The sequence below is a fragment of the Mustela nivalis genome (genome assembly GCF_964662115.1).
Source record: "Mustela nivalis genome assembly, chromosome: 7".
In the NCBI taxonomy this organism is placed as follows: domain Eukaryota; kingdom Metazoa; phylum Chordata; class Mammalia; order Carnivora; family Mustelidae; genus Mustela; species Mustela nivalis.
The window spans coordinates 131,898,256-131,921,119 of NC_139026.1; the positions used below are offsets into that span (position 1 = coordinate 131,898,256).

The window sequence follows — 22,864 nt, forward strand, 5'->3', positions numbered from 1 at the left end:
AACTCTGGAGATCTCCAGATATTACCTTTTCAGTATTCTTTAGGGAAGGATAAACACGCCCACATGAGAAAACTACTCTAGGCACAGGGAAGGGCCACTTAAAAAGGTTAAAGTGAATGTACTTAGTATTTACATGGGGACTGAAATAGTGCTTGTTGCCACCAGCCAAAATGGAAAAACTCAATTCTGGGAGAAATGATAGAATGCTCAATGAGCTTCTGCCTAAGAATTCAGGCAAATAATTAGTCTTAGACTAGCACTACTCTGAACCAAACTAACAAATCAGGAAGGCCAGATCCAAACAAATATCACAGTTTTGCAATAACTTAACTGCATCCAAGAACAAAGCTTAAGAAGATTTATAGGAATACAAAAATATCCAGTACCCAACAGTATAAAATTCTTAACACCTGGCATCAAATAAAAAATTATCAGGCATGCAAAGAAGCAGGAAAATATGATTCATAATGAGGATAAAAACCTGAACCAATCAAAGTGGACCCAGAACTGAAACAGATGCTGAAATTAGCAGACAAAGACGTTAAGACAGTTATTATAACTGTATGCCAGATGTTCAAAAATCTGGAGGAAAATTGAACAAGTAGAGACATGATATAAATAAAATTCCTAAATCATACTTTTGAGTTGATAACTAAAATCTCAGAGATGGAAAAAGTCACTGATAGAACTATTGGAAGATTAGACATCACAGAAGAAATAATTATTAAACTTGATGACACAGCAAGAGAAACTAGGCAAAATGAAAAACAGGGAAAAAAAAACCCAAAAAAGCAAAAAACAAAACAAGAATAAGAGAATCACTAAGATATGGAATCACTTCAATAGTTCAATATGTGAACTTGAAGTCTACAGAAGAAAATACAATGAGGTTGAGACAGAAAATATTTGAAAAAATAATGACTGAAAGTTTTTCAAATTTGATGAAAACTGAAAACCCATATGCCCAAGATGACCAATGAATCCCAAATGAAAGCACACAAACAAAATAACAAAAAACTACATCAATGCACATAAAATCACATTCTTCAAACCATGAAAAGGACAAAAATCTCAAAATGGGCCAGAGGGGGAAAAGATGCATTAAGTAGAGAGAAACAGAGATAAAGATTCCAGCAGATTTTTTTTTTCCCCACAAAACAATACAAGAGGAAAGGCAGTGGAACAACATCTGGAAAGTTTACTGGAAGAAAAACTGTCAACTGAGACTTCTATACTCAGTAAAAATGACTTTTAAGTTCATACATGAAGTAAAGACTTGTTCCAATATACAAAAGCTGATCGAATATAGCACCAACAGAGATACAATACAAAAACTATTAAAAGAAGTCCTTTAGGGGCCCCTGGGTGGCTCGTGGGTTGAGCCTCTGCCTTCGGCTCAGGTGATGCTCTCAAGATCCTGGAATCAAGCCCCGCATCAGGCTCTCTGCTTGGCGGGGAGCCTGCTTCTCCCTCTCTCTCTGCCTGCCTCTCTGTCTACTTGTGATCTCTCTCTCTGTCAAAAATATAAGTAAAATCTTTAGAAAAAAAAAAAAAAGGATTCCTTTAGACAGAATGAAAGTACCAGATGGAAATATAGATCTACACAAAGGAATGAAGAACACTGGCTACAGTAACTATATGTATAAATGCAAAAGGACTTTTTCCTGTTTACTTAAATGTCTGTAAAGGATAACTGACTATTTACACAAAAACAATTAACAAGGCATTATGGAGTTTAAAACATATGTAGAAATAAAATGCACGATTACAGCAGCACAAAAGACAGTTGGCTGAAATGGAAGTATACTGCTATGGTTCTTTTATAATATGAGATGTGCTACAATACCACTTGAGGTTAAAAATAAGGTAAAGGTATATATTAAAGTCCCTAAAGCGATTGCTAAAATAAAAATGTGAAGAGTAATATCTAATAAGTCAACAAAGGAGATAAAATAGAGCTGTAAAAATATTTTATTAATTCAAACATAGGAGAAATGAAGAAAATGGGAACAAACAGATGGGAAATATAACAAGATTTAAATCTAACCATATAACTAATCACATAAAATTAAAGGGTTTAGGGGCACCTGGGTGGTTCAGTGGATTAAAGCCTCTGCCTTTGGCTGAGGTCATGATCCCAGGGTCCTGGGATTGAGCCCCACATCGGGCTCTCTACTAGGTAGGGAGCCTCCTTCTCCATCTCTCTCTCTCTCTCTGCCTGCCTCTCTGCCTGCCTGTGATCTCTCTGTCAAATAAATGAATAAAATATTAAAAAAAAAAAGGTTTAAAAACTTTAGTTGAAAGGTAGAGGCTTTCAGATAGGCCAAAAAGCATGACCTAACTATTGGCAGCCTACAAGAAACCCACTTTAAATATATTAGAGTTAACAGTAAAAGAATGGAAAAGGATATACCATGCTAAAACTAATATAAAGACAACTGGAATGGTTTATTAATAACAAACAGAGATGACCCCAGAACAAAGAATATTATGTTGGATAAATGATAATTTCACAAGGATAAAGACTTCAATTTATCAAGAAGATGTACCTAGTAGAAAGGTTTCAAAATACATCAAAAAACTTACAGAACTGCATGGAGGAAGAGAAAAATCCACAAATGGAATCAGAGAATTAAATCTAGCTGATAAGATAAATAGACAAAATGTTAGTAATGATATAGAACATATATAAGGATATAGAACATCTATAAGGATATAGAACATATATAATACTATAAATCAACCTGACCTAATTGATATTTATAGATAACTTTAAGAGCAATAGCATACACATTCCTTTCAAACATGTGTGGAATATTTGCCAAGATAGATTGAGTTTTGGACCATAAAATGGTCTCAAGTTCTTAGACCACAGTGGAATTAAGTTAGAAATCAATAACATACTTCTAAATAACCTACGGGTTAATTAAGAGATCAAAAAGAAATTATACAGTATTTTGTACTGAAAGTGAAAACAGAAAATATCAAACTATGTGAGATGCTATTCAAGCAGTTATTAGAGGGTGATAATAATAAATAAATGTCTATATTATTAGATAAAAAATTTCTCAAATCATTGACTTCAGTTTCCACTTTAAGAAACTAGAAAAAGAGCAAATTAAACCCAAAGTAAACAGAAGATAGGGCATGATTAAAGATTAGAATAGAAAATAAAGAAACAATAGAAAAAAATCAGTGAAACCAATAATAAATAAAAACTGTTTATTTACTATTTATTTATTTTTTATGAAAACAAATAAAATTGGTAACCTTATTTATTAGAGACAAAATAGAGAAGACACAAGTTACCAGTATCAGGAATAAAAGAGGAAATGTAATGATAAATTTTACAGATAATAAGTGGGTAATACATATTATGAAGAACTTTATGCCAATAAATTTGACAACTTTGAAGAAATGAACAAATCCTTTGAAAGACACAAAGCACTAAAGCTCTCACTCAAGAAGAATTCAGATAACCTGAATAGTCTTATATCTATCAAAGTACTTGAATGTATAGTTAAGATCTTCCCTAAAAAGAAAAAACCTATTTTCATTGGTAAATGTTATTAAACTTTTGGGGGAAAAAAATAATACCAATTCTATATGAACTCTTCCAGAAAGCTGAAGTATAAGGCGTACTTTCCATCTCATTCTATGTGGATGACATGCCCTTGTACTAAAACCAGACAAGTATACAACAAGAAAAAAAATACAAATCAATATACCTAGAGGACATAGATAATGAAATTCTTAACCAAACTAGCAAATGAAATCAAACTGAATGCTTTCCCCCTAAGAAACAAGGCAATGATGTGCAACCTTACCACTTTTGTAGATCATCTTGTGGAGTTTATAGCCAGTGCAACCAGGCCAGGAAAAAAAAAAAAGGCATTGAGATTAAAAAGGAAGAAGTAAAACACATGACATGGTTGTCTATGGGGAAAGTTTGAGGGAAATGTGCAAAAAAGTTACTAGAACTAATAATAACTTAGAAAAGTTGCAGGATACAACACCCACATATGAAAGTCAATGTGCTTCTGTGTATTAGCAATGAGCTATCAGGAACTGAAATTTTAAAAATATCATTACAGCAGTACCAAAATTATGAAATATTTGGGATGAGTCTGACAAGCAAAGTTCAAGACTACAAACCACGCTAAGAAGAATTTTAGGGAGATTTAAGTAAAAGGAGAGAAACATCCGGGTGCCGGGATGACAAGAGAGAGAAACACTGCCTTTGCTTGTGTTTTAAAAGAAACTGCCTACATTAGAAGTATGGGAACCCTTGTGTTAGTCCTCCAGACAAGAAAAACCTGCATTTTAAAGCAGGGTGTACATCCATCTCCACTTCCAAAAATGTGTATACAGGTGACAGAAAGACAACATACAAGAACAAAACAGAGCCTAAAAGATGTGGAGGGTTTTCACCAAAAATCTAAGATGTGTTGGAAGATTTAAAACTAATGAGGTATCAATTCACTTCAAATTGATCTATAGGTTCCACATAATCCCAGCGGAGAACAACAAGGTCCTGGCTAACATTCCGCTAACACTTATAAGCCACACGGTAGAATGAGCTAGAGGAGAACTAGGGCCATTGTTACCACTGCACTAGATTCCTGACTTTGCAAAGTTGCCTGCAACTTAACTTGGCTCCAACTGTTCCTCTTGCCAGCTGGGATCCCACTCGTAAAGACTCTGCCTTGCAATCACAGCTTCTGCTAAAAGCAAAAGGCTTTGTCATCACTCTCTCCAGTAAAATGAATGCTTTGCACGGAGGTGGTTTCTCATGTGCCCACTTCTGGAATGAAGTCTCCCAGGGGAGTAACACACCACTGGCACCCAGTTACCTGCCTGTACTCTAGCTGCAAAGGAGGTTGAACAAGTGAGACATCCACATGTTTAATCTTGAAAAGGTGAAACTCACAAAGTGGAACATTTCCCGAAATTAGAAAGGTGTTGGAAAGTGTTGGGAAGCCAGACGTGACATATGTCCCGTATATAGGCCAAATACTAAAAATAATCAACATAAAATAATTGGACCTTTGCTTGTGTTTTAAAAGAAACTGCCTACATTAGAAGTATGGGAACCCTTGTGTTAGTCCTCCAGACAAGAAAAACCTGCATTTTAAAGCAGGGTGTACATCCATCTCCACTTCCAAAAATGTGTATACAGGTGACAGAAAGACAACATACAAGAACAAAACAGAGCCTAAAAGATGTGGAGGGTTTTCACCAAAAATCTAAGAAGGAACAACCCATGTCCCTTTGCCCGATCTTCATTGCTTTCCAGGGAGTCCTACAGGCAATGGATACAGGGGCTCATAAAGCAGTTAGCCCATGAGGGGACATGCAAATCTTGGGAGAATGTATCTATCAGGGAGCCCTACCTTGAATCCTAAAGCTTAAGTAGAGGAACTGTGGGAAATGAAGTTTGTAGCTTTCCAGCCTCTTCAGCTCCGGGTGCCGGGATGACAAACAAGTGAGTTGATGAATAGTAGCAACCACTAATGGCCAAGAAGGAGCTCATACGTAGACTCAACCCATTCTCAGAGAGAGGAGAGGTCTAGTGGAGCTGGGCTGTAGCAAGGAAGGGGTCATTTTGAGAACCGTAAATGTCTGTCACTCAGATGATCCTGTCGCTCATGTCCCTTTATGTCAGCGACTTGGAGAGAATTCTAGTAAGAATGAATGAGGCATTTCATGGCACCCTCTCCAAGTCCCCAAGCACACAAAGAAGCTCTGCTAGGAGCCTCAGTAATGAGGTACATATACACGGGGTGGGGGGGACTTTTCCTTCACAGGAAACACAGCAGAAGGAGGACTGACTATGAATGTCATTGGCACAAGAGAGCACTAGCTGTATTCACTGTGGCAGCATGGCAGATCTCCCACCCCTAGACGGTGGCTCCAGCGCCACTAACATTGGTTCAGAGGACACTTCCCTGGTCCCCTGGACCACCCAGGAACCAGAGAAGAGGGAAACCCCATGCTCCCCAAGGTAGCTGAGAGTAGCTTTCATGAAAGAACCTTTTAGAGGCTTAGAAATAATTGCAGCCTCTAGGGTCAGGACCTGCTGATTGGAGGTGGAGGGGGAAGCTGGTTTCAGTGCTGAGGAGTCCTGAACAAAAGGCGGCTGCATTTTTATGCACCTGTGGGGGAGGAAGGGGAAGGGGAGGACTGACCAGGAATGGAAAAGTACTGACTCAGAGTTGAGAAAAGTGCCTTAGTCAGGGTCCCCATAAGGAAGCTTCTACATGGAGGTGCTTGTGCTGGGAGTACTGGTCTGAGGATGGGCATGGCTGGCCTCGGGGGCCCTCAGTCTTAGTGGGCAGCTCCCCCAGACAAACTGTAACGCCGTGGCTGGGCCCTGAGTCGGCTGTGGAGAGGGCAGCGTGGGGCCTACTGCACAGAGCCTTTGTAATCTCCTCTGGTTGGCCTGCAAAGATTCCACATAGGATTTTGGCCCAGAGCTGGACTCCTCAATGCCTCAGGACCATGCAAGGAATGCTCTTTAGGTGGAGAATCAAAGTCTTGTCATAGAGTGTGGGGGTGGGATTATATAAATGCTGTGTGTGTATGTGTGTGTGTGTGTGTACCCTTATTAAGTCTCTACTCTTACGGTGGTCTGGACAAACAGAATATGTATTTGTAGACTACATCCACTTAAAGTTTATAAAAAAAATTTTTTTTAAGCCAAGAGGCTTTTTAAAAAAGCCAAGACACCCATAAAGAAATGTACTGTTCTCTCAAAGCCTACTTGCTTATTTGTTCCCCAAGACTACCAGTAATGCCTTCAATTATAACAGCAATGTTAACAATGACTCTGCTGCCTGAACTCCCCCCACCCCCCGGGAACTTCTGAAATCCTACAACAACAAGAAGAAACCATGCGAGGGAAAAGCCCTGAGAGCCAAGCACTAACTTTTCTAGAAACATGTCCAAGGAGGTGGCCCGTGAGCCCGGGCAGCCTCAGAGGTCATGGCCAGCCAGGAAGTTCGGTTCTGTTATTTTCTGCATGCCATTTCTGGTGAGAACTTTTTCCTCAAGATCTTCCAATGATTTTGTGAGCCCCTAATTCCGGACACTGAGTCATTGCTTTCTCAAAATATCCAGAGTAATTTCTGTTTCTACACCTGTCTTGTAAGTCGACCTCTGGGATGCAAGTTGAAATGCAAGCTGGAACGTGTTTCACCTTAAACCCACCTATCTTTGCCGCTATAAATATTTTGCTGGCATATATATTTTTTTCCTTCCTAGCACTGAGTAGCATATATCCTTCCACGGTGTTTTAAATAAGAATATATACAGTTTAAAACTTCAGGAGCTGTTGCTACTTTTAATCATTTTAATGGGAATGTTCCGGAAGGCATTTTGACTTGCATTTCTCACCGGCCATGGTCCTTCGCACACAAGTTTGAGGATTAGGTCAGGACAGCTTTTCATTATTAAAAGAAAAAAGTTTCTTTTTTTGAAGTAGCTGCAGGTGAAAACTTACACACCTAAGGATTATTTTGGTGGATTGGATACTGTTTCAAATGATAACATCTTCCAAAGTCAGCTCCATGTACTGTAAAATCAATGAGTTTTGCTCTGCTGGAGAGAATGCGGAGAGCCAGAATTGTTGAGTGCAGATTTCGGGGGCTTTGCCAGATGAAGCCTCTCAGCTCTGTGGCCAGCCAGCAGTTCTTTCTGGGAACTATGCCTTAGGGATTTCTGCGTCAGTGTCAAAGGGGTTTTTACTATAGGGTGCTATATCCAATTAATTCAGAAGACTAAAAATACAGCCTGAGACACTGGAATTTTTGATGGTAGAAGTCTCTGGCCAGGGTTCCCATTCTGGCACATTAAAATAACATTACTGCACTAGAAGAAAACCCCTGGGCAAAAAAGCAAGCAAGGCAGGGAGCTCCCTCTTCTTAGGTAGTAGAATGGTGTGAGGTTTTCAATTTTATGTAGCACTGCTCTTTCAACAGTATAGCTTTTCAAATGCTGTGGGTATTTTGGTCATGTAACCTGTCTACTTAAGATGGAAGCTGTAGGACTAACTTGGTAACCTCAACCTGGTAAGTTTATTGCAGGAAGAGATCAGTAATGCTTATTATAAAGCAAGAGGTTTTTATCAACTGCATTTTCTGCAATTTTTTAGCTCTTCTCCTCTGAGTTTGAAAATGCAAGGCAGGGCGCCTGGGTGGCTCAGTTGCTTAAGTGTCTGCCTTTGGCTCAGGTCATGATCCCAGAGTCCTGGGATCCAGTCCCTGCTCAGTGGGGGAGTCTGCTTCTCTGCCCCTCCCCCCTGCTCAAGTGTGTTCTCTCAAATAAATAAATAAAATTTTTACAAAGAAAGAAAATGCGAGGCAGTTCACTGTTTTTATAACAAAATCAGACTAATTTTCTGGTTGCTATTTAATCAGACAGCAAAACATCAAGCAGCTTACAGCTGTGCCGTTGGTAGTTACCAATGGCTAAAGCTTACAGGAATGACCCAAGGCCCTAGATTTCCTGCAATAAGTGAGGGTAGCAATCTGTAATTCTCATGCGGTCCTTTATGTGGGGCAAATTATACATTCCCATCTCCTTGTTCAAGTTACTCCTTTAGGACACATATATCTTAGCCACACTTAATGCTGGCTGGCTTTTGGAGAGGAAAAGGCTGAAAAGGAGATTACTTTGAATAGTTTGCAGCATGAATACAACTTAAGTATCACCCTGCCATTTCTGAATCTTAGAGGTGGGTGGAGGAAAACCACAGGTGCATCTCTCTGCCAGAATATATAGGAACATATTTTTGGAAGATTGTATAATGTAGTGCCCATTATACCATTGGTTTCATGAGATAATTATGAAGCACTAGAGCAAATCAGCATACTAGACTGGTTGAATATGTTAACATTCTAATTTTGTATAGAGGGTGATTACTGTTATTATTATTTATAAAGTACCCTAAGTGTACAGAATGCTCTATAAACACGTAGGCAAATAAGAGCTCTGCCCAGAGGTACCTAAGTTCTAACTGCTTGCATTAGACAATCTAAATGAAAAACAAAACAAAACAAAAAACCCCACAATAAATAAAACTACTCTGTGCCAAAGTAGGAGGAGACCAGGCCCAAAATGGGGTTAAAGAAATAAGTGCTCTAGAAGGACCGAAGCTTTGAAGCAAGTGTACTTTCAGACTTCAGACTGGAGCTCCTCCACACAATTCAAGGAGAATCAAAACACCGTAACCACATCCACTTAACAAGATTTCCTGACGCCCCTTAAGAAGTTCTAATTAGCTCTTATAAATTCAATCCTCCCCTACTTGCCCAGGTACAAATGTTTGGGCTCTGAGCCCATTTTTTTCATTTTTTAAAATGTCTAGTTATGCTAGATCCAGCATAACTCACAGGAAATCACATGAAAACCAGCCTGATCACATTCTTTCCTTTTTATTTTCTTTTTTCAATGAACTTTTATCAATTCCTTTTTAGGGTCTTTTAAAATTTTCATCGTTACAATCATCTTATATCCCTTCATTGTGTTTACCCTTATTTTTGTATACATGTAAGTTTTTCTTTCTTCAAAATTTTGGGAGGCAGTTTCTTCTAACAGACCAAAATACACTCAAAATAAAGTGTGTGACTTTGTTCTATTCACCAGTGTGTGTGTGTGTGTGTGTGTGTGTGTATATATATATATATATATATATATATATATTTGTTTTTTCACCTCCTTTCTTCTTCCCTCTTACCCCCTAGTTTAGGGTCTCTTCTGATTTGGTTAGTGTATATTTTTCTGGGGTCATTGCTACCCTTTTAGTATTTTGTTCTCTCATTCATCTATTCTTATCTGGATAAAATGACAAGGTAGGAAAACACCTCAAAAAAAAAAAAAAAAAGAGCAGGAGGCAGTACCAATGGCTAGGGACCTAATCAATATGGACATTAGTAAGATGTCAGATCTAGAGTTCAGAATGATGATTGAAGATGGTAGCTGGGCTCAAAAAAAAACCATGGAAGATACTAGAGAATCCCTTTCTGGAGAGATAAAATCCCTTTCTGGGAAAAATAGAAGAACTAAAATCTAACCAAGTTGAAATTTTAAAAAGCTATTAATGAGATAAAATAAAAAATGGAGGCTCTTACTGCTAGGATAAATGAGACAAAAGAGACAATTAGTGATATAGAAGACCAAATGATGGAGAAAAAAAGCTGAGAAAAAGAGAGATAAACAACTACTGGATCACGAGGGGAGAATTTGAGAGATAAGTGATACCATAAGATGAAACAATATTATAATAATTGGGATCCCAGAAGAAGAAGAAAGAGAGAGAGGAGCAGAAGGTATATTGGAGCAAATTATAGCAGAGAATTTCCCTGATTTGGCAAAGGGAACAAGCATAAAAATCCAGGAGGTACAGAGGACCCCCCTCAAAATCAGTAAAAATAGGTCGACACCCCATTATCTAATAGTAAAACTTAAAGTTCTCAGTGACAAAGCAAAAATCCTGAAAGCAGCTCGGGACAAGAGGTATGTAACATACAATGGTAGAAATATTAGATTGGCAGGAGACCTATCCACAGAGATCTGGCAGGCCAGAAAGGACAGGCATGATATATTCAGAGGACTAAACAAGAAAAATATGCAGCCAAGAATACTTGGAAAGTATTGGAGATACTTGGAAAGTAGGAGAGATAAAAAGTTTCCAGGTTAAATAAAAACTAAAAGAATTTGCAAATGCCAAACCAGCCCTACAGGAAATATTGAAAGGGGTCCTCTAAGCAAAGAGAGAGCCTAAAAGTAACAGACCAGAAAGGAACAGAGACAATATACAGTAACAGTCACCTTACAGGCAATATAATGGCACTAAATTCATATATTTCAGTAGTTATCCTGAATGTAAATGGGCTAAATGCCCCAATCAAAAGACACAGGGTATCAGAATGGATAAAAACAAACAAACAAACAAACAAAAAACAAGACCCATTGATATGCTGTCTGTAAGAAACTCATTTCAGACCCAAAGACACCTCCAGATTGAAAGTGAGGGGGTGGAAAACAATTTACCATGTTAATGGACATCAAAGAAAAGCTGTGGTGGCAATCCTTATATCAGATAAATTAGATTTTAAGCCAATGACTACAACAAGAGACGAGGAAGGACACTATATCATACTTAAAGGGTCTGTCCAACAAGATCTAACAATTTTAAATATCTATGCCCCTAACAAGGAGCAGCCAATTATATAAACCAATTAATAGCAAAATGAAAGAAACACATCAACAATAGCACAATAATAGTAGGAGACTTTAACAGCCCCCTCACTGAAATGGACAGATCATCTAAACAAAGATCAACAAGGAAATAAAGGCTTTAAATGACACACTTGACCAGAAGGACATCACAGATATATTCAGATGAATATATCTTCAGATATATTCAGATATTTTCATCCCAAAGCAACAGAATACACATTCTTTTCTAGTGCAAGTAGAACATTCTCCAGAATAGATCACATCCTGGGTCACAAATCAGGTTTCAACCGGTACCAAAGATTGGGATCATTCCCTGCATATTTTCAGATATGAATATATCTGCTTTGAAACTAGAACTCAACCACAAAAGGAAAGTCGGAAAGAACTCAAATACACAGATACTAAAGAGCATCCTACTAAAGAATGAATGGCTCAACCAGGAAATTAAAGAAGAATTAAAACATTCATGGAAACAAATGAAAATGAAAGCACAACTGTTCAAAATCTTTGGGACACAGCAAAGGCGGTCCTGAGAGGAAAGTATATAGCAACACAAGTCTTTCTCAAGAAATAAGAAAGGTCTCAAGTACACAATCTAACCCTACACCTAAAGGAGCTGGAGAAAGAACAGCAAAGAAAGACTAAACCCAGAAGGAGAAGAGAAATAATAAAGATGAGATCAGAAATCAATGAAACAGAAACCAAAAGAACAATAGAACAGGTCAACGGAACTAGGAATTGGTTCTTTGAAAGAATTAATAAGATTGATAAAGCCCTGGCCTGAGTTATCAAAAAGAAAAGAGAAAGGACCCAAATTAATAAAATCATGAATGAAAGAGGAGAGATCACAACCAACACCAAAGAAATACAAACAATTTAAGAACCTGTTATAAGGGGCACCTGAATGGTTCAGACGAAGCCTCTGCCTTCGTCTCAGGTCATGATCCCAGAGTCCTGGGATCAAGACCCCATCAGGCTCTCTGCTCGGTGGGGAGCCTGCTTCCTTCTCTCTCTGCCTGCCTCTCTGCATACTTGTCATCTCTGTCTGTCAAATAAATAAATAAAATCTTAAAAAAAAAAAAGAACCCATTATAAGCAACTATACGTCAGCAAATTTCACAATCTGGAAGAAATGGATGCATCCCTAGAGACATATAACCTACCAAAATTGAACCAGGAAGAAAAAGAACACCTGAACAGACCATAACCAGTTGAGGAGATTCAAGCAGTCATCAAGAATCTCCCAACAAACAAGAGCCCAGTGCCAGATGGCTTCCCAGGGGAATTCTACCAAACATTTAAAGGGAATTAATACCTATTCTCCTGAAACTGTTCCAAAAAATAAAAATGGAAAGAAAACTTCCAAACTCATTTTACAAGGCCAGTATTACTTTGATCCCAAAACCAGACAAAGACCCCATCAAAAAGAGGAATTACAGACCAATATCCTTGGTGAACATGGATATAAAAACTCTCACCAAAATATTAGCCAATAGGATCCAACAGTACATTAAAAGGAGTATTCACCATGACCAAACGGAATTTATTCCTGGGCTGCAAGGTTGGTTCAACATCCAGAAATCAATCAATGTGATACAATACATTAATAAAAGAAAGAACAAGAACCATATGATACTCTCAATAGATGCTGAAAAAAACATCTGACAAAGTACAGCATCCTTTCTTATTCAAAAATATTTACAGTGTTGGGATAGAGGGTACATACTTCATTATCATAAAAGCCATCTGTGAAAAACTCACAGTGAGTATCATCCTCAATGGGGAAAAATTGAAAGCTTTTCCTCTAAGGTCAGGAACACAGCAGGGCTGTCCACTACCACCACTGCTATTCAACATAGCACTAGAAGTCCTAGGCTCAGCAATCAGACAACAAAAAGAAATAAAAGGCATATGAATCAGCAAAGAAGTCAAACTCTCACTCTGCAGATGATATATTTTATGTGGAAAACCCAAAAGACTTCACCTCAAAATTGCTAGAACTGATACAGGAATTCAGTAAAGTGTCAGGATATAAAATCAAGGCACATAAATCAGTTGCATTTGTATACACCAACAGCAAGACAGAATAAAGAGAAATTAAGAAGTTGATCCCATTTATAATTGCACCCCAAACCATAAGATATCTAGGAATAAACCTAACCAAAGAGGCAAAGAATCTGTACTCAGGAAACTATGAAGTCCTCATGAAAGAAATTGAGGAAGACACAAAGAAGTGGAAAAATGTTCCATGCTTCATGGATTGGAAGAACAAATATTGTGAAAATGTCTATGCTACCTAAAGCAATCTACACATTTAATGCAATTCCTATCAAAATAACTATCAAATTTTTTCAAGGAAATGGAACAAATGATCCTAAAATTTATATGTAACCAGAAAAGACCCCAAATAGCCAGAGGAATGTTGAAAAAGAAAACCAAAGTGGTGGCATCACAATTCCAGACTTCAAGCTCTATTACAAAGCTGTTATCATTAAGACAGCATGGTACTGGCACAAAAACAGACACATAGATCAATGGAACAGAATAGAGAGCCCAGAAATGGACCCTCAACTCTATAGTCAACTAATCTTTGACAAAGCAGGAAAGAACGTCCAAGGAAAAAAAGACAGTCTCTTCAACAAATGATGTTGAGAAAACTGGACAGCCACACGCAGAAGAATGAAACTGGGCGATTTCCTTACACCATACAAAAAAATAGACTCAAAATGGATGAAAGACCTCAAAATGAGATAGGAATCCATCAAAATCCTTGAGGAGAACAGAGGCAGCAACCTCTTTGATCTCAGCCGCAGCAACTTCTTCCTAGAAACTTGGCCAAAGGCAAGGGAAGTAAGGGCAAAAATGAACTATTGGAACTTTATCAAGATCAAAAGCTTTTGCACAGCAAAGGAAATAGTCAACAAAACCAAAAGATAACCAACAGAATGGGAGAAGATATTTGCAAATGACATATCAGATAAAGGGCTAGTATCCAAAATGTATAAAGAACTTATCAAACTCAATACCCAAAGAACAAATAATCCAATCAAGAAATAGGCAGAAGACATGAACAGACATTTCTGCAAAGATGACATCCAGATGGCCAACAGAAACAGGAAGAAGTGCTCAATATCACTCGGCATCAGGGAACTACAAATCAAAACCACAATGAGATACCACCTCTCACCAGTCAGAATAGCTAAAATTAACAAGTCAGGAAACAGGGGAACCCTCCTACATTGTTGGTGGGAATGCAAGCTGGTGCAGCCACTCTGGAAAACAGTGTGGAGGTTCCTCAGAAAGTTGAAAATAGAGCCACCCTACGACCCAGCAATTGTACTAGTGGGTATTTACCCTAAAGATACAAATGTAGTGATACGAAGGGGCACATATACCCCAATGTTTATAGCAGCAAAGTCCACAAGAGCCAAACTATGGAAAGCGCCTAGATGTCTATCAACAGATGAATGGATAAAGAAGATGTGGTGTACATATACAATGGAATCCTGTGCCATTTGCAATGATGTAGATGGAACTAGAGGGTATTATGCTGAGCAAAATAAGTCAATTAGAGAAAGACAATTATCATATGGTCTCCCTGATATGAGGAATTTGAGAGGCAGGGCAGGGGGCCGTGGGGGGCAGGAAGGGAAAAAAATGAAGCAAGATGGGACCAGGGAGGGAGACAAACCATCATAAACTCCTAATCTCAGGAAACAGACTGAGGGTTGCTGGGGCAGGGTGGGTGTTGGAGGGTGGTGCAGAACAGGGTGGCCAGGGATGGACATTGGGGAGGGTATGGGCTATGATGAGTGTGGTGAATTGTGTAAGACTGATAATTCACAGACCTGCACCCCTGAAGCAAATAATACATTATTTGTTAATAAATAAATAAATAAATAAAATTAAAAAAAAAAAAAAAAGAAAGAAAGAAAGAAAGAAAAGCTACGGTAAAGTAGCATTTAACTGTAAGGACCTATTTAGAAACTGTCCCTGCTCCCCTTCCCCCAGGGGATTTACTTGGAGACAAGTTCCAGAAACCAGCTCCAGGTAACAAAGCCCAGATACAAAGGTGGGTCAGGCCAGGTGGAGACATCTGATCAGTGGGGGATGCATACTGTCTCCCTCATTACCAAGGAGTATGGGCCCCAACTTTGGGAACCCTTTTTGGCGCCAATCCTAATCAAGGTGTAATAGGCTGTGTCAAATGTCTACTAGGGTAAATTGTACTCAATTGGTCACCTAGCATCACTATGAAGTTTCCTGTGTGAGTTACAATCTCATTGGTCATCTGTGTGTGGCCAGGCCCAACCGCATGGCCTTTGCCCTTAAAAGCTAGACTCTGAAACAGAGAAGGGTCACCCTCTCTTGTAAGAGGTGCGGCCCCGAACATTCGGTTAGATTCTTGATGCTTGGTGCAAAATAAAGCTTCGCTTGACCTTCGCTTTGTATCAGTCTCACTCCTTTAATCACGAACCCATTATTGGGGCATAACAATAACATATAAACACATGTATAAGTTAAATGTTGTAATATTTTAAAATACCATTTTAAAATATTTTAAAACACCACCCTAATCCAATTTTTAATCACAAAATTATTGTTAATCTGTAATGGTACTTCAAGAGTACTCTTTATAAAGATATTTATTTACTTATTTATTTGAGAGAGAGAGAGAATGAGAGAGAGCAAGTATGAGATGATGAAGGTCAGAGGGAGAAGCAGACCTCCTGCTGAGCCCCACACAGTACTCAATCCCGGGACTCCAGGATCATGACCTGGGCTGAAGGCAGTTGCTCAACCAAAAAAACAAACAGACAAACAAAAAAGAGCACTATTTATAAATATATAATGCCAACTCCTTGTTTTGGTTATGACATTTGTCAAATTTGAAATTTGAAATCACTTATAACTTTAACTTCTTAAAATAAATCAGCCACTTAGATTTTGTCTTTGAGGTTAACTCTATCAGAATTAGAAGGTACTATAAAAACTATACAGTTCAAATACAAAGCTATCAATATATCATGAGGCATAAAATATTAAGAGCAAATACAAGACCTGAGGGAAGTTACAGGAAAATTCCAGTGTTTTATAGCGATTTTACTATGTTCTAAAAACAAATGTTTACAATTTTTGATGTTTTCTTTAGTGTGAGCTATTTTGGGTTCTTTTTATTCTTTTTAAAAAATGTAGTATCTACATAATTGGACAGATTTGTTAAAATTATTTTGACCATAATCTCTCTTAATAAATGCATAGAATAAATATATACAAGATATATGTGGTTTTTATTTTAAAGACTATTTATTTGAGAGAGAGAGAGGAGGAGCACAGGAGGGGGGGGGTTAGGTGTTGAGGGAGAGGGACAAACAGACACTGCTGAGTCGAGTCCAATGTGGGGGACTCAATCTCAGGACCCTGGGATCATGACCTGAGTTGAAGGCAGACAGTTAAACCTACTGAGCCATCCAGGTACCTCACAAGATAAATGTGTTAATTGTTTTTTTAGGTAAGCCCTATGTGAAATAAATTTTTTTCATTTTTCCTTTTTTTAGGGTTTTATTTCTATCCCAGTTAGTTAAAATACAGTGTTCTATTAGTTTCAGGTGTACAATATAGTGACTCAACACCTCATACAACACCCTGTGCTCATCAGGACACGTGCCCTCCTTAATCCCCATCACCTGCTTCACCCCCCCCCCCCCGCCCACCACCCCTCTGTTAACTATCAGCTTCTCTATAATGAAGAGTCTGTTTCTTGGTTTGTCTCTTTCTCTTACTCCCCCCACCCTTTGCTAGTTCATTTTTTAAATTCCACATATGAGTGAAATCATATGCTATTTGTCTTTCTCTGACTTATTTTGCTCAACATTATACTCTCTAGTGCCATCCATGTCATTGCAGGTGGCAAGTTTTCATTCTTTTTTTATGGTTGAGTAACATTCCACTGTGTGTGTGTGTGTGTGTGTGTGTGTGTGTGTGTGTACGTACTACATCTTCTTTATCCATTCATCAATCAGTGGATATTTGGGCTACTTTCCTATCTTGTAAACAATGCTGCAGTAAACATAGGGATGCACGTATCCCTTTGAATTAGCTCTTTTTATTCTTTGGGTGAATACCCAGTAGAGGCAATTGGTGGGTCTTTAGGTAATTCTATTTTGAACTTTTTAACCTCAACCTCCATACTGTTTTCCTATATGAAATAATTTTAATCTTCATTCTTGTCCCTTTTTCTCCCCTCTTTCTTCCTTCCTTCTCCCCCCGCCTTTTTTTTTTTTTTTTGGTTGTTGTTGCAGAAAATAAGAAGTTGAATCACAGAACTTGTTTTGCTCAAGAGATGGCTTCCGGTAAAACAGAATTATGAGTCTCCACAGTTTTGCCAACATTTATTTGCTAAAGGGTTTGGTTTAGAGGCTTTAATGGCTACAGAGTGTGCGGTAAAAAGCTACTGTTATATTTTTAAAGTGCCTCCTTTGAAAAACCCCCACCCTGACTCCCAGCAGAGCTGTTCCTTATTTGTAAACACGATATTCTGACTCTGTGGTAGCTATGGACTGGTGTGTACACGTATGTAATTTTCCACCTGGTCCCTGGACTGTGTCTGTTGATTGAACTGCCTGGCCACAGGTGTTCTGTGTTAGAGAGCATGGTCGCAGAAGCACTGGCTGGCAGCCTATTGGGCCATATTGGCAGTGTCTTGGACCCACATGAGCTGTCTCACACTGATTAGGGCAAAGTCCAGGGCGAGCTGAACTAACACCTCTTAACGAATCAGAAATGCATAGACCCAACTGAAATGATTTGCTGCTTTCTGACCAGTGGGAAAATACTTGTAATGCACTTTGGATAGTGCTTCTGTGCTCCAAACATCAAACTTAAAATACATAAATAAATGTCAATTCACAAGCATGAAAGGATTCTCAAGGGATAAGATTATAGGATAAGGGATATTTCTCTGGACAATTTAAACTCCAACTCAGCCACTTATCCTCTTGAGAAATGATTTTTTTCCTCCCCTTTTTATTTCATATATATATATATATATGTATGTATAAGATACATATATATATATATATGACACACATATATATACTGTATACATTTTGTTTCACATAGATGGCATGAGACAGTTTGGAACACACAGATTTTAACTTGTAGTTATTTTAGACTCCTTAAAAAGCAGTTAATTCAGTCAACATGTATTTACTAAGTGCCTATCATTTTCCAGGCACTGTCCTGGGTCCTGTGGAAAGAAAGGCAAAATTCCTGTTCTGAAGGCGATTTTAAATCTAGAAGGGAGACAGACCTGCAAACAACCAATCACATTAGAATGTGAAAAAAAGTTCTCCTGGAGCTGTGAACAGAATATAATAGGAAATCAAGGAAGGAGTACTTAGGCCTGCCACATTAAATAGCCATTACTTACCTTGCCTATGCCAGCCAGCTGTCATACCTGCAAAGATAGCATTACTAATTAGCTGTTGACAGGGAACATTAGGAAGCAAAATTGTGCCCCAACTTGGAAGGTTCATACCTAGCAGGTTAGCTGCCACTTCAAAATCTTGTTTTCAAACCATTTCTTTGTCAATGCCTTGCTCATTCCCACACTGTTAATCTGAATTAACATTTTCAGGAACTGTCATTCCTACTGAGGAATCGCTGTTTCTGAAACATGCATAATTAGGATCTAGTTATGTAATTGCTTTGTGATGACAGAGTGTTTTCCAACTTATATATTAAAAATAAAGGACCATTTCAAGAGGACCTGGAAACTGATACCCTATGTCCTTCTCTGAAAACTTCCTGTTTTTTTAAATTAGGAACATGCTGCTTCTTTAGTTATTTTAATTATTCTATTTGTTGAATCTGACTCACAGTTAAGAGTATCCATATATTGTCTAATTAGCTAGAATTCTAATTTTCAAATGTGGGAATTCCCGAGACATTTAAATCTAAGGCAGTGGCCCAAGATCCCAAACTTTCTTCTATTCTGTTAAGCTTCCATTTGAGATTCAAGAATGCAATGAAACTTTCTACTACTTCAAGTAGGGCTGAACCGACTTTTAGTAACCTTAAGAATCTGAAGTTAAAAAGTATTTGTGGACAGGGGATCTTTTTTTTTTTTTTTTCATGCTGTTTACTTTTTACTTCCCACACCTCACCCTTTCAGTTTTAACCAAGTATTTTAATGAATACGAGGCATATCAGAAATCAGCATTCAAGAAGGAAGACGCTGGCGTTAAAAATCAGTGCCACTCAACGCGGGCAAAATTGCTAGGGTCTGCTGCTGTCACTGCAGTGCGCACCTGACGTTTCGCTGCTGACAGCGGATCCGGCCTCACAGGGAGCACACTGCACATTTGGCTCCAGCCGGGAGGCGGCAGGCGGCGGGCACTCCCAGCAGGGTACAGCCGAGCGGTGCAGAGCGGTGCAGAGTCCTGCAGGCGCATGGAGCCAGGCACCCCGCCCCAAAGACGACTGGGTCGCCGCTAAGGGACAAACGCGGCAGGGACAACTTTAGCCATCTCAGAACCTCTCGAAGATCGCTCATTGAGTTCTTCGCAGAAACTGTCTCCCATTTTTGGTCCCCAGGAGAACTTCAGAGAACGAGGAAAGTTGGGTGGCTACTTAGGTCTCTTTTAAGAGTAAGGATCTGGAGTGTGGCAAAGACTCCCAACTGTGGGCCTTTGTAACACTGATGGTCTCTAGGGACTCTGCGCAGAGTTCTGACCATCGCAGCCTGAGACCTAGAACCCGAGGGAAGGGTATCGCGCCTCTGCAGCCCATTCTGGGTCTTGATCCCTTTCTCTGGTTCCGGGTGCCTTCGTCCAGCTGGGGCGGAAAGTCCCCCAGGCTGACGCAGGGCGGGGAATTAGATGGGTAAGTCCCGGCCCCTTGATCCCTTTGCAGCAACTTCTAAGTACACAGCGGCGGCGGGTTGGATGCCTGCTCCGAGTAGGCGACAGACACCCTTGGCGGACCAAAGCGGGCCCCCTCCTAGGGCCTCTCGGCGGGAGTGGAAGACCCCAAGAGGGCTCTTCCATTCCCACCCGCCTTCTTCCTATAGGAGGTGAAAAGCAACCCTCCCACAAGGTTTACTCCTGTCTTCCTCCTCAATCTCCAGCGCAGCGTTTTAAAGGCGTCCAGCGCATCCTGCAACTTTGGGGAAAGAGAGAGCCCAACTCCCGCTCTCCCAAGGCCCCTATCGCGTTAATCCGTTCCCTCTGGTCGCCTTCAAACTCGCGGGGGGTAGTATCCTCGCCCCAACTAGGAAGCGAGCGCCCCCGGCTGTTCACAGCAGCCCCTCGGCGCCTGTTTGCAGGGAGCTCGGTTTTCTGACTCGTCGCACATCCAGCTGCGGTTCCGACCAGTCCCCAGCCTCGCGAGGCACACGCGCGCGTGCACACACACGCAATCACACTCCCGCTCACACTCCCGCGTCCTCGCTCCCGGCACCCCACCCTCCGAGCCGCTCTTCCGCGGGGTGGGGGGGGGGTGACGTCAGGACTGCAGTCCCGAGGAGAGCGGCTGGAGAGGGTTGCGCGCTCCTCGCCTAGGAAGCTGGAGGCGCACTCGGGCAGGAGCCGCTCCCGCGCTCCTCCCTCTCCTCTGCACCCGCTGTCACGCTGCCCGCCCGCGGGGGAGCATCGCGAGCCTCCAGGTGAATTGAAAGTCGTTTCCGGGGGAGGACGGAGAGGGTGCTGCAGTCCTGGCATGCACTGAAAACTGCAACTCGGACAGAAACGACCCGGCGGAGGAGCGGGCGCGCGGCGCCGTGCGCAGCCTCCCCGGGCTGCTGGAGGCGGCGGCTGCACAGCTCGCAGCCGAGCGCGGCGGCCGGACGTCGGCCCCGGGACTCCCGCCCTGGGCGCGCTCGCCCGGGAGAGACCCCCACCCCACCCCCCCGCCCCCGGTCCTGCGCATTTCGCAGCTGCGCCGGTGTGGGGAATGCGAGCGCAGTGGCTCCAGGTCGCCGCCGAGCAGCTGCCTGTGGGAGAGAGAGGCGAGGCGAGGGGGCGGCAGCCTCGGCCCGAAGTAAGTGCAGCAGAAGTTTGCGTCGCTTTCCCCGCCGCTCCCCTTGAGCGAGTGGGAGGCACATCTCCTCCCCTCGTTCGCGGAGGATACGGAGGGCAGACTTACGACGAGGCAGTGTCGCCCGGGAGAGAAAGTGAGCGTTACCAAAGGGGGTGAGGACCCCGGAAGGGCAGAGGCAGGGAGGGATCCCGATGGGGTGAGGGGTGCCCGAGGAAGAAACCCCAGCTGGGGTGAGAGACGCTGGAGGAACCCGACCCTGGAGATCTCCGAAAGGGAGGGCTCTTGCGGGGGGTGGGGGTGAAGGTGGAGGTAGTCACGCCTATGGTGACCTTGGTGTGCCCCCCTGGAGTGGCGAGCCTGGGGCTTGTCAGAGGTTGCAAACAGTGCGACTAGGATATTGCGTGGCTTCTTACCCGGGGCTGCGGTGAGGCCATCGCGCTTCCGGACGCGGGACGACGAGGGCAAGAGGAGCGAGAAGCCGGCGCCAGGCGGCGACGCTGGAGGGTGGGGACGCCGGCGAGTCCGGACCCAGAGCTGGGAGCGCGAGGTTTGGGGTCCTCTGAGACGCGCTAGCCTCGACGGAGGAGACCCGGGTCGAGGAAGGAGGGGGGTGAAGCTTCAGGTCGCTGCCCTTGCTGCTGGGCGTCTCGGGAGCCTCGGTGGCGAGTGCTCGTAATTGGGCGGCTTCTCCGAGGGCCAGTGCGCTGGGAGCACCCGCCTCCGGCTGCTCCCCCTCTACGCCGCCTCGAATCCCCAGAGTCTGCAGGGTCTTCCCCGCCGCCGCGAAGGCCGGGCGCCGCCGGGGTTGCCCGAGACCCTAGCTTTCTGCGCACTCGTTCTCCGGGCACGTTCAGCTCTTTCCGGCTTCCATCTCTAACCGGACTCCCGGAGGAGGTTCTATCCTTTAACTGACCAAACTTCTAATGGGGAAAAAAAAAGTTCATGGAAGCCGCGCGCCTCCCTCGGAACAGAGCCCGGCAGGGGGCAGGCGGGGGCGCCGCGGGCCGGCTCGTCCACCTCGTCTCACCTGGGGAGGGCTCTAAGGGAATTTTGTGCAAAATGTGATGCGATCCTTCTGGGAAGGCAACGGAGACATCTTCTTCTAAAGTAGCACTGTCTGTGACTAGCAAACCAGGATCCTACCCAATTTCTGGGACCAAGGGTAGATCCATTTTGGAGGAAGAAGGAGATGGTTAATTAAATCCCATCTTTTAAAAAAGTCATTCACGATGCATCCTGATTACCCCATTTCATTTACTCAGATTCATTCATTCATTCATTCGTGCAAAGCACTTTATGAGACCCAGTGTGTGCCAGGCATTGTGTTAGATGCCAGGGCCATAGAAATGACCAGTACTCAGGGAGCTCACGGTTTGTAAGAGCATGATCCGGAAAGAAGATGGGAAAAATACATGTCCTACAGGAAAGGGCAGGTGCTACCTGGTATTCACCACAGTGACTCACTCCGGACTCATTAAGTGTGGAGCCCAGCATCTGCTATATTTTATCCTCCCTGAAGGCAGGGGCACTGTCCTTCATGTTTGATGCTCAGAGGCCAACACTGTGCCAAGCACATAGTAGG

At 41.7% G+C, this 22,864-nt stretch overlaps 1 long non-coding RNA gene across 1 annotated transcript in view; it reads right to left on the bottom strand.

Annotated features, from left to right (window-relative positions):
- Positions 1-22,247, bottom strand: part of LOC309870073 — a 71,801-nt gene extending 49,554 nt beyond the window's left edge. Inside the window, exon 1 of the long non-coding RNA XR_014314473.1 lies at positions 21,696-22,247. This is a non-coding gene — a long non-coding RNA (uncharacterized lncRNA). The remainder of the gene's footprint in view (positions 1-21,695) is intronic.
- Positions 22,248-22,864: the final 617 nt, after the last annotated feature.